Raw genomic sequence first — 12658 nt, 5'->3', positions numbered from 1 at the left:
TGAATAAAATTTAAATTTTGTGGGGTGTAAGCAAAGTTTATATATTTTATTTTTTAATCATTTTAAAAATGCATTTATTTCACCACACTTGTGCTTACCCAGACATTATATTGAGAATGCAGATTCATGTTTTTCATTAGCAGAACAATTTACAGTAGCACTACTGCTTTTGAGCAAACAGTAAATACCGCAGATTCCCATATACAGTAAATGACTGTAAATGGCATAAAAATACCCATAATGCAGTGCATATTACAGTAGTTAACCGTAAAACATATATATGGTAGTTTACTGAGCTTTTTTGCGGTAAGTAACTGTAAAATTACAGCAAAGTCTAACAGTGTACATAGTCTGAAAATTGTATAAATTTAGCAACAAAATTGCTAAGTTGGCAATAGGGCTGCACAATAAATCGAAATGGAATCGAGATCGCGATTTCACTATTCTATATGTACAGTAAACTGTAGCACATGTTGTACACCTTCAAGCGTGTGACTGTCAAATTTTATTTGTAACCATTTTTTATGTGTACTGCATTTTTGCAGAACTGAGAAATGACTGCCTAGAGATATAGCTAGTCTTGTCAGGAGACCAAGAAACTGCTATAGTACTGTATACTGTAATGAAATTTGGCCAAATGTGCAGAGAATGCTAAATTTACTTTTTTAATTTTATTTTTTACTGTATTGTGGTGCATGCCAAGTTCATACAATTCTTTGGCATTTGAACTTTTATAGTGTCTAGATTACTTTACAGTAGTAAAATGAAAATAATTTTTTCCCCAAAAGTTCATTGCTGAATTATACATCTGTATCTGTAATTTAATTTATGTATACTGTGATAGACATTGAGATGCAAAAATAATTCCTGAATCTTAGTAAGAGTTTTTTGTTACGGTGTTATTGATCTCAGTGTTCCCTGGGCAGGAAAGTCAACTGTGTATTTGAATTTTTTTCAACTGCTTACACACAAAATCTTTACTTATCACACAATTTCTGAAAGCTGACACTCAAACACCAGAAGCACACACCAAATCTGGAAACCATACACTAATTTCCAACACTTTTTGCGAAACACACAATTCTCTATGTAATACACAAAAATCTAACAGGAATTAATATTATGGCAAATGTGTTTGCAAATGGTTGCTAGGCTCTTGCTATGCAGTTGCAAGACCCATTGCAAGACCCATATGACCCCAGTTTTGCTAGAGTATATGGTTGATAGAGTTTGTTCTGGGTGATTACAGACATTCCCACCTTTGTTAATAACAGAAAATCAAACATTGTTTTTAAAACTGATCCAGTTTCAGTGCTTTGATATTATTGTATTTCTTTCTAATGTTAAGAAATTCAAAAGTTTTTGTTGCTCTTAAACTTGCACTAAACATGATTATACCATCTAAGTAGCCTATGTAATTTTAATAGAACCACATGTCTTCTTTAGTGATACAAGCTCAGAAACATGTATAACCTGTTGAAGTTTTTTATGTTGTGTATTGACTTGGTTCCATGATGGATATTGAAATGTTATTTATTTTTCATTTTAAACAGTATAGATGATTTCTTAATGGTAATACAATATTTGTGAACACAACTGTGTATGTCAGACCATAAATCCCCAAAAACTATGCATGGGGGCTTGCTTTGGTTTTGCCACCCCTCATAGACCCCATGCCACCCTAAAAATTACTGTCTAGATCTGTCCCTGGTGTGCTTGCACCTTCACCTTTGAGAAGATCTGTTTTTGTGCTGTTTCTTTGTGAGAAGTACATCAGGGAACTTCTTTTTGTCTCTGATTTGTGTTTATCGAAACTTTCAAAAGTCTTTCAAAACTTACTGGGATAGACATCATAGATGAGTCTGTGACACCCAGAAATGCCGAGTGGCATGTTGGCAGCTCACTATATTTTGAGACACAGCCCTGTCTAACCTTCATCTATCCTTTGTCAGATGAAGGGACTTGTTTCTGTTTTCGACTCTTTGTGGTAAAGGCGTGAAAATCAATAGTATTGTGATTATTTTGTGTTGAATAGATACGCTCAGACTCAGTATCAATTTTAATTATTATTGTGCATGTCAAGGAATTGGCTTTCTAAAGCTCATTAGATGGCATAATAACTTTCTTCTTCAGTCAGAGAGCATTATGTGAAGCGTAGCACAGCTGCACTGGTTTGAAATGCCTCGAATGTGTTTGCTTTTGTATTATGGGAAGGGCAACTGACATATGTGGTTTTAAGTTGATCATATTTGAAAGTTATACACAGTTGGGATGGTTCACCCCAAAAATTTAAATCCATCTACTCACCTTCATGTCGCTCTAGACCCATATGACTATATTTCGTTCATGAAGCATAAAATGAGAACAGTCTTCAGAAGACTTCGATTATAGCACACAAGCACACTTTATAGTGCATTTTTGAGCTCTACAGCATCTTTTCCCATTCACATTCATTTAAATGGAAAAGTGAACATTCTTTAAAACTAAAGAATGATCCACAAAATATTCATAAAGTTTTGGAATGACATGAGTGCTATAAGTAATTTACAAATGTGACCCTGGACCACAAAACCAGTCATAAGGGTCATTTTGAAATTGAGATTGAAATTGAGATTTATACATCATACATATAAATAACATAAATAAATTACTTGATTTATCATGGATTCCCTGTATTTACGGCTAGCAAAGCAACATGTAGATAAATTCGATTAGTGTTATTATTTTTCGAATAATAATTACAGATTGAATATTCGACTATTTGAGCACACCCCTAATACATACATATTGATATGACTGTTTGAAACATTTCATGTTAATGAGGCGACAGTGAAACATTATTGAGGCAAAATTAATCTGGGGGTAGTGTTGTGACGGTGAGGAAATACCGGTATCACCGTTGGGGTTGGGGGGCGGTTGGTTAGTTCGTTAGAGTTTTCCCTCTTTTCTTCGCTTTCAAATGCCGTGTGCATTTTACTTTCACTTTCAAATTAGCGGCAGTTGAATTGCCGCAATTCGGCATCAAGCAATTGGTCGTTTGAGTTTTCCCTGATTTCTTGGCTTTCAAATAGCTTGAAAAAGCGCAGTGTGCGTTTTACTTTCACTTTCAAATTAGCGGCAATTCGGCGTTGATTCAATTCAAGTAACAACAACGTCAAACTCAGAACTTTTATTAACAAAATGAATAAAATACATCATATATGCCTAATAAAATAACAAATTACTTAGGCTACACAAAGTTTAAATAGGTATATAAAACTGAAAATCAGCAAACACTGTGGAACCAAATAAATAAGAAACATAGAACGTAGGCCTGGGCGATAAAACGGTATCAATATTTATCGACGGTACACCTTCTTCGATATCAATAGAAATCGGTACTCGGTATCAGCTGCAAAAACCCTGATCGGAGCATCCCTATTGGTTGCTCTTTGAAATGTCAGCGGCAAGTGGGGCCGTTGAAATCATCTGAACTTTGAGTGGCACACTAAAACACTTGACCGGAAGTTCTGTAGCTGATGCTTTGCTCCCAAGCGTTGGAGTTCAATGACATGAGTCATCTTAAAAGGGCTTAATTCAGTCATCAGTGAGTGCATCATGTGACCCAGAAATCTCTCAATTCACACCTACACCTGCTGTACTACACTGGACACACACACACACACACACACACACACACACATACTAGCTGAAGGAATGGAGAATCCAGCCCTCAGTATTGCTGTGAGCAGGTTTTTGGATGGTAATGGTGTTAAGATGGGGAGAGTTGGGCTTCCCTGGTAGTGTAGAGCAGTTACTGCCGAGCTTGTGTTTGATGTCATGTCTAGGGGATGATGGGATTGATTTCTGAACTGGTCCGAGTCCTTCAGGGCTTCAGACCGATCAACTCTCCTTGAGCTGTTCCTCCGCCTTAAATACCTGATCATCATCCAGTGCTTTGGCAAGGCATTTTAGCATTGTTGTGGGCTGATTTCATGATGGAGAAAAACATGTAAACAGTTTGTACTCAAAGTCAAAAATGTTATTATAAAAATTCTGTTTTATAATAATACTTTTACAGTTTTTGTTACTCAGGTGTTACATAACTGCAGCTTTCTTTCAGACCTATTCATTTGTGATGAATAACCATGTCTTTTGGTTTGTGGCCAAGTTTCAGATATAAAGTAAAATTAAAATCCATTTGTTACAGTGTTATGAAATGTACATTTTATTATAAAATTATTCATAGCATTGTTTTTTTATGTTTGCTCTAATGTTAAAATCGGATGGTTTCAGTTTTGTGGTTCCCTTTATCTGTACTCTCATTTTGTGGCATGTCTCGATGACCTCACAGCATTTTCACAATTCTCTTTTCTTCTGCTTCTTTTCTCAGATCTCTTTTTTGTATCATTGAAAATCAAAACTCATAGACGCACTCCACACAATCTGTGAAGCTGAGAACTTCTGTTGGAGGGAGAGAAAGACTGCCACGTGATGCCACATCTCTGCCTCATCACCAGTAGGTAAGAAACATTCGGGTGGTGGGTAAAAGACATGTTAGACCTTGATGAAGTGGAACAACATTTTTATATGGCTGTTTTGTACTTTTGGTATAATGCATGTATTTTGTTGGAAAGCTTAAATTAGCCTCAGGGACACTTATACTTCAATCTAGGCGGCGCATAAGTGAAGTGATTCAAATGGGGAAATGGAGTGGTTTAGGGAAGAGCAGGAAGAGAAAAATAAAATGGACCTCTTTAATGGGCAGAGAAGGACACTGGGAGATTTTGCAGAGATGTGAAGTGGAGGCAAAAAGAAAAGGAGACGAGCAGAAATGAAAAGGTGAAGGTTTGGTGTTGAAGGATGCTGATTTGAGCATCTTGATGACAATGGGGTAATGAAAGTGGGATTTTTACAGCTAATAATGGACCGCCGGGTGCTGAAAGGCTGCTGCGTGGAAGTAGAGGAGGGAAAAGTCTGAAGGAAAGGAATAACACGTGAGAACTTTTGTTCAAGGAAATAATGTGTTTTACATCTGTTTTCTGTGTCAGACCACGTGCCAGCATCCAAGAGGTGAAGGACTCACACCGAGAGCACAAACAGACTTGTCTGCCAAGTTAAAACGCACCGCCACACACCTCTCTCTCAGGTGCGTGTAGTACGGATGACCCTGTGGTGATCACAGGCTTGAGTGCATTACTACCGACAGGATAATTGGCCGCTCATGACCTCGTGTCTGTTTTTATCCCCGTCTCTGTTCTCTACATCTTTTTCAGCATTAGCCTATGGCTCTTTTATCTCTTATGAGCAGCACACTGTCTCTGTCTTTGTCCCTCTCTCTGTAAGTGATGACCAATCTGGTTTGTCGTACATGTTGGAATTGGTCGTATCAAGATAATCCAGGTTATAAGAATCTTTTTTTTGCTAATCTGTGTTTTAGCAAACACACATACATGTAGGAATGTTAGTCTGATGCACAGTGATGTAAGTGATATGAATGATTCAAATCAAAGATGTAAAAACAGTCTACTTGTTTATTTGTCCACATTTAGTGTTTTCATATTCAGTTTTACACTAATATTATAGAACTAAAACCAACTCTGCAAGCAAATGTTTAGATTAATTATTATTTAGGGATGTGACGATTCACTCAACTTACGATGCGATATGATTCACGATACTGATTTCACTATACAATTTTCTCACAATTTTTTATTTGTATTTTTTTTTAACAATGAGATTTAAGACAAATTATAAATGAAAAGATGTCCATTTATTATTGCTTGGACGAAATGCTGAACATTTCTTTGTGAAATTGAAACGTGAAAATTTAAAGGGGTCCTATTAGGCTTTTTCACTTTTTGAATTTTAGTCAGTGTGTAGTGTGTATGTTTGGGCATAAAAGATCTTCAAACTTGCAAATCTCAAAGTCCACTCCAAAGGGAGATATTTTGTTTAAAAAAAATCACTTTTCGTTTTTCGAACCACCAAGCATGAGAGCATGTTCTAGTACACCCCCAAAACAAATTCAAGACATTGTAAAAGAGCATAATAGGACCCCTTTAAAACAAACCCCCCCCAAATCAAATAAATAAATAACACAAATAAAAGAAATCTCTTCATATAAGGAAACAAATAGGCTTTGTCTGTGCTCTTTCCATTCAGTTAGAGGCAACCACTGGATTTTAATCATGAGCCAAACAAAGATGCTGCATACATGCTGCATGAGCAGTTTTTAATCTAAATGAGATTGTATAATAGATTTATAACAGCTAAGGGGGCTTTAGGCACTCCGCTTTGCGTCGTGCCTAACAACGCCCCTTAGCTTGTTATAAATTCACTGTAAACCATGCCTTCACGGGGCTTATTGCTTTTATAAAACGGTTATTATATATACTTAGTAAGGTTTCACAAAATAAAACAGAGCGAATAAAGTGTAATGATATTAATAAAAACAGTATTCTTCCACCAGACAATAGCTGCGTCCCAAATGATGCACTATACACTATGCACTCATACACTATGTACTTAACCATATATAGTATGAGTTATATACGGTTATTTTGTCATTCATAATCGGAGTCTCATAGCCCCTCCCCCTTCGGTACGTAATTAAAGCTGCGACAATTGAGTGCCTGAAGTGTCCAACGTTACCCACTTCATTTTTTCGGTTATTTAAGTGCATCATCCGGGTATTTAAAGTGCACTTTTTCTTTTTGGAATTTTCAGTGTTGCAGGTTGCATTTATTTTGATCAAAAAATACCATAAACCAATGACAATTTCCTGCTGATCTGCTTAAGACACTTTAGTATGGGGAATTTTTTGATTCATGTTTCAGTGATTACATCATAAAAATGCTTTCATGCAGTGTGACAGTGCTTTGCAGACGTCGTCCCAGACGTAGTGTGGAAATCCCGGCGTGTGACGAGTCGGTTTGCAGTGACAGAAAGCCTCTGTTGGGGATCCGTTTGCACATTACAGCACTCAGCCAAATTTAAACAGTGACTTCCTCCCTATTATTCAAGAGGTGTAAACACATGCAGTGTAAAATCCTTCCTGTTTCAGATGTTGCAAGTCTCACGCTTCGTCTCTTACAGCGCTTCACATCCTGCTTTTTAAAAAATAACGCTTAGGGATGCAAAAACGTCTGTTAGGGACGGGGCCATTTTTACTAAAAAGGCTATAACTTGTGAACAAAATGACATATCTTCACCAAACTCGGTACACGTATATGAGCTCAATTTTTGGTCAAATAAAAAAAAATGTGTAGCTGTAAATGCCTTAAAGTGCTTGAACCCCGGTAATTGCTGCTTGCAGCTATATTTATTTTTGCATTTGCTTTTCATGGTCTGAAAACTGAATTGTGAAGCGTTACACTAACCTCAAGCAAACTGTTTTATTCATGCCCTTCTTGTAGTGAGAAAAAAAAAATATATATACATATAATTTTTTTTCTTCCCAGTTTGCCATTAAACAATCTAGTCTTGATCCTGGTCACTCTTCACAGGGCCATTGGCTAAAGCCTTCAGTATTAGCACTGACATATATCCTGTAGAGAGAGGGAGAGGGCAGTTAACCCCCTCATATCACAATGGCAGCTCATTGGCCATAACGGCTGCATTTCTGCAGTTGCTTAGACAGCATGACAAGTTAAAAGAAGACTTGATCTTAATTGGCTCTGCTAAAGGCACTTTTGTGTGTTTGTGTGTGTGAGCATGCACACACTTGTTTAGGGGCCAGTTCATTGATGTTAACTTTTATAGGGTGGGTGTTATGTGTAACTGGGGTTTTTTATTGGCTTAGTTATGATGGATGCTAGACTATTTGGGATTAGTTTATTTCGGTAACTTTGAACTCTGCTGGACTACGGGAAGGACGCTGTCGCCCCAATCTGTTTTGTGTTAACTTTGTGATGAGGTCACAGGGGAGAGGGATGCTGGGCGATTCAGCACGGCAGGTCTTAAACTTGGTCTTTGTCTGTGTCTGGTCATAATAATCAAACATCTCATTGCGCTTTACTCTCTCTTGTTTAGCTGTCTTCATGATTAGTTAATTGGACAGTTGCAGCTTAGTTTAAATGTACTCACTGCTTTTTGAAGTGAAATATGACTCTAGTCATTGCTGGCAATTACAAATAATTACAAATAATAGAAATTGATGACTTAATTGTTCATGTCCCATTTATTCATAATTAACTTGGAAACAGCTTATAAATAAAATGTATAATTTCTTTTATGGTTTTGTAATTAAATATTACACAGAGTTGAGTTACATGAATAATATTCAAAATATAAATTGTTTATTATATATTTAGGTGAATTTCAATTAAAGTGAGGGAAATTAAGTTTTTTTTTTTATTGGCTCATTTGGATTGCAGTATATTATCTAAAATGAAAATGTTATCACACACACACACATGCACATGCATGTCTTTTTGCTTTTACATCTCGTTGATGTAGTCCAGTTCACAAATGAGGGGGCAGGCTGGTGTAAATATCCAATTAAACGTACCATTTTAATCTTAATGTGAAACTTTGGTCTTAGTGCTACAGAAATCCATTTAAATTTGCAGGTTTGCACAGGTTCAAGGATATTCAGGGCTCCTTGACAGGTTTGTTTGGCTTTTCATCATGCGTGGAAATGTGTCCCCTTCTCATTTCAAGTTTTTCTCCAACTACTAGTTATGTTTCAGAGTATGCTTATGAGGAGAAAAAAAGTTGTTTTTCCTTTCGACTCTTGAGTCTCACCAGAAGAAGAGTTAGACAGAGACACAAAGGGCTTTCACACATGGCTCAAGCTCGGCTGGTGAGCAGTATTAGGATGTGTGAACATGTCTTTTTTTTCTGTATGTGTGTGGAAGGAAAGAAGGATCAACAGAGATGAGACACAACTGTAAGGACAGCCAAAGAAATTAGCAGCTACTGAGCTGCTTTGTGTTTGGCACATTACATGAGCGAGGGCTTCCGCTAATTATAACGCTTTTATGCTTCTAAAGAACACCTTTGAAATCTATTGAAGGGGGATAATTGAGCCTGGAAATGTGTTACCTGGCAAAGTCAAGTTGAAGGTCATTACTAAAATTTAATAGGACCTGATCATCCATTTGAGAGCAAATCCTTTGTTCCTAATGTAAATATGTTGTTTTAACTCTGCTGATGTGCTTCAAACACCAAATTCAGCATGAGCAACAAATTAGAAAAGGACCTGAGGGTGAGCCTTGGGGAACTTCTGACAATTTGATGGGGTTTTAGTGGGCGCTGCTTCCACAAAGCAGATTGGAAAATCCATATTTTTCCTATTTCTAAATTGCATTTAAATCTCATCTGTCGCATCTGCTTTGTAGTTTCTTGATGATGTTTTTTCTTGCGCTTTCAGGTGGTAGTCCTCAGTATTTTATTCCAAGAGAGCATATTTTGTAGACTTGTTTTGGATGATGTAGAGTGCAGAAGAATAAAAGGCACCTCTGTCCGGCCAATGTTTTCAATCATGGGTAGAATTGGATTTGGGGCATATGAAAGATTATATTATCGACACTCTTAAATTGTTTTATTGAGTCTTAAAGACCCTACAGAATGAAAAATTAGAACAGTGAGAGACACACTGAAGAGGGCGGTATTAGAACGAGAACAATAGTGCATTTTAAATATACCATATTAACAAGCAGTGAGTTAACTGTACTTACCCACACAGCTCCCCACCTCTCTAGCTTTATAGGTTGGAGATGTACCGATTACTACTGTGGGTTTTGGCAGGTTGCAGCCGAGTGTTTTTGCTAACTGTGTTGTTCTGATGGATGGCAGGCTGCGGGTCCCAGGCAGGGGGGGGCCCCCTGTGGGGCCGGTGCCCTTTCAAGAGTGACTCTCACACTCATGCATACTGCTGCAGTGGAGGAGAATAAGAATATAACTACACTACTAAAACGTGGAAGGATGACAACCAGAAATCATGTTTAGACAATGTGGTACATGATACAATTTTTAATGTGCCAAAAAAGCAGCTTGTGATAATGTGCCTTACACTTTTGTAATACAGTATTGCTATAATACAAGTTTTTTATATTATATATAAAATTTTATGGTTGTTTTTAAAAAAAAATGTATTTAAAGTCTTGAAAGACTCTTACAAAGATTTTATGCGATCAAAAATACAGTAATGTTTTGAAATATTACAATTTAACATAACTCTATTCTATTTTAATATATTTTAAATAGAAAATTTGAATTTATTTATAACAATGTAAATAAGTCTATCTATCTATCTATCTATCTATCTACAAACTTTTATGTGTTTTTTTTTTTTTAATGTAACATTTGATTAGTTCAATGCAAAGCATGCTGGGAACTACCAGTATCCTGATCTGGGCTGCGTTTCCCGAAACCTTCTTAATGCTATGTCGTTCTTAAGTTGTACCTTAACCCTCTGGGGTCCGAGGGTGTTTTGGGCCCTGGAGAAGTTTTGACATGTCCTGACATTTGTGCTTTTTTCAGTTGCTAATAAACATTTTAATGGCTAAGTTTAGTAGCACCATAATCAGCACAAACTGGGCTACAATAATATGTGGGCAGCATGTATGTATGTGATTGTGCTTTTGAGAAAACAACGTTTATGCGTGCTTAGTGAAAAACTAAAATTTTAAAGTCACTGAAATAAGGCCATGAAACACATACAGAACATTTGTTCACAAGACTATTGAGAACTGGATCTTGAAGTCTAGAGTTTTTTCTTCAGAATGATGTGAAAATCATCTTGTTTACTCACTCACAGAAAACAATATATTGATTTAAATTTTCTAAGACACATTTTGTGTAGAAAAGGAATATGCGAGGGGGCGTGAATGGTCATGGATAATGATGTGATTCACACCAGAGAAGACAAAGGCCTGCATAATGAGCTGCATAATGAGCCTTTCAGTCAGGTGTGTGACTGAGGGAATTGCTACAAGAAAGAATGAGGAAAAAAGAAATGTATCTATTTTTCATTTTTCATTTAGAATGTAAATACATTCTAAATGCATTTTAATAGACTGAATCATGCAGTGAAAGAAAACACACTAAATGCGCACACGCACTAGTCTAGACTTCACGTAATGTATGCGTGCGCTCTGTAGGGATGTTTTGAATGGTTTTTGCAAAATACTCGATAATGTCAAATTGCACATCGTTAAAACAACAATTACGATATTATCGCAGACGATATATATCGCTCACCCCTGCCTGTACCTTATTGTTAATACATGTTTCCCGAAACATTCTTAGTTAAGTATACCTTCTGTAAGTCATACTTTCGTAAGGTTGGTCTGGACCACTCTTAGCTATACCTTATCACTTTTGACAGTTCACAGTTCTTTACATCTCATTCTATACAAATATAATAGTTGTGCAAAATTAAAGATGGTGCCGTCCGCGGAGCCATATAGTGTATATGTGCACTAAAACTTTAGATTTTTTTTTTTTTAAATTAACAAAAAAAAAAAAAAATCCCCGGCAGGGCAGCAAATTCAGCAGCTTTTGTATCTTGTTTGTCCGATTTTGTCAAGACAAATTCAGCTGCTGGCGGCTCTTTCTCTCTTTTCCTCCGCAGTAGGCTACTAGCTCTTGATTATATGTTTCTCCTGTTGCGTTTCTATTGAGTAGGTCATCCAATAACAGAAATGAGTGATTTACACCAATATGTTATGCGGCTGCTGGGCAGTCAACCATGGTTGTGGAGTAAATGAAGACACTATGGAAAATATATTATGGGAATATAAATGACCCTTTCAAAGGCCAGTGAAGGCATACTGCCAGTTAGTGATATGCATGATAGGTTTGGGCATGAGGTTGCGGGTTCACACACTCGTTTCGAAATGATATAAAATATCCAGTCCTGATAAATACAATTTGAACTAGGGATGCGCCGATCCGATATTCATATCGGGTATCGGCTCCAATAGTGCCATTTTTCTCGGATCGGGTATCGGTCAGAAAGGGCCGATCTAAATCCGAGATTTTATTTTATTTTTTTTCCCCGATTGTGCGAATTATTCTGTGTTACTTCTGAAGCCATATGAAGCTTAACGCTTTAACGCGTACGATCACACCAGTGTGATCAGTCTTGGCTGGTCCCTGAAGCGTACGATCACACCGGTGCGATTAGAACTTTCAGTGCGTCACGTCATCAACCGCTGAATTTAAATCCGCTTTCGTGCTTTGGCTGGCGCGGAGCTAGATTGGACGCGCTGAGCGCTTGTCATATCACAAATATTCAGTGTTTTCAACCATATAATGCTTATTTTAGGTTTCAGACATTTAAATACACATACTAGCAAAACCATACATTTATAGTTTGTAAAATACGTGCTGATTTCTATGGAAATGGCAATAATGATCATGTTTTTATTGATATCATATACAGATTGTGTAGGTAACTATAAAGTTTACTCTGCTCTTCTCCCAGTTTACCGGAGACCTACTTTAACGTGTTTCGGGAGGAGAGGATGAATTTGCGTGTTGTAAATCCCACAGCTCGGATGCAGCGCGAACTAACATGGCGGCGCCCATCACCCGGTATAGATCAACTAACACGGTCGACATAAAAGTGTTTAAACTACCAAATAGATTTACTTGCACATATTTCAGAATCGGAACATCAGATATTTCATAATATAGTGAGCATGTTTGTGAATATTTTGAATAAAAC

General features: G+C 37.0%; 1 long non-coding RNA gene across 1 annotated transcript in view; it reads left to right on the top strand.

The window, feature by feature from the left end:
- LOC107678870 (uncharacterized) overlaps positions 1 to 5125 on the top strand; it is a 50605-nt gene extending 45480 nt beyond the window's left edge. The window contains exons 2-3 of the long non-coding RNA XR_001632978.1: positions 4373 to 4502; positions 5031 to 5125. This is a non-coding gene — a long non-coding RNA (uncharacterized LOC107678870). The remainder of the gene's footprint in view (positions 1 to 4372; positions 4503 to 5030) is intronic.
- The last annotated feature ends 7533 nt before the right edge of the window (positions 5126 to 12658 follow it).

Source organism: Sinocyclocheilus anshuiensis, unplaced genomic scaffold (genome assembly GCF_001515605.1).
Source record: "Sinocyclocheilus anshuiensis isolate Anshui unplaced genomic scaffold, SAMN03320099.WGS_v1.1 scaffold1800, whole genome shotgun sequence".
Classification (NCBI taxonomy): domain Eukaryota; kingdom Metazoa; phylum Chordata; class Actinopteri; order Cypriniformes; family Cyprinidae; genus Sinocyclocheilus; species Sinocyclocheilus anshuiensis.
Note: the sequence above shows the minus strand (reverse complement) of the source record. Positions and strands in the feature narration are given on the sequence as shown.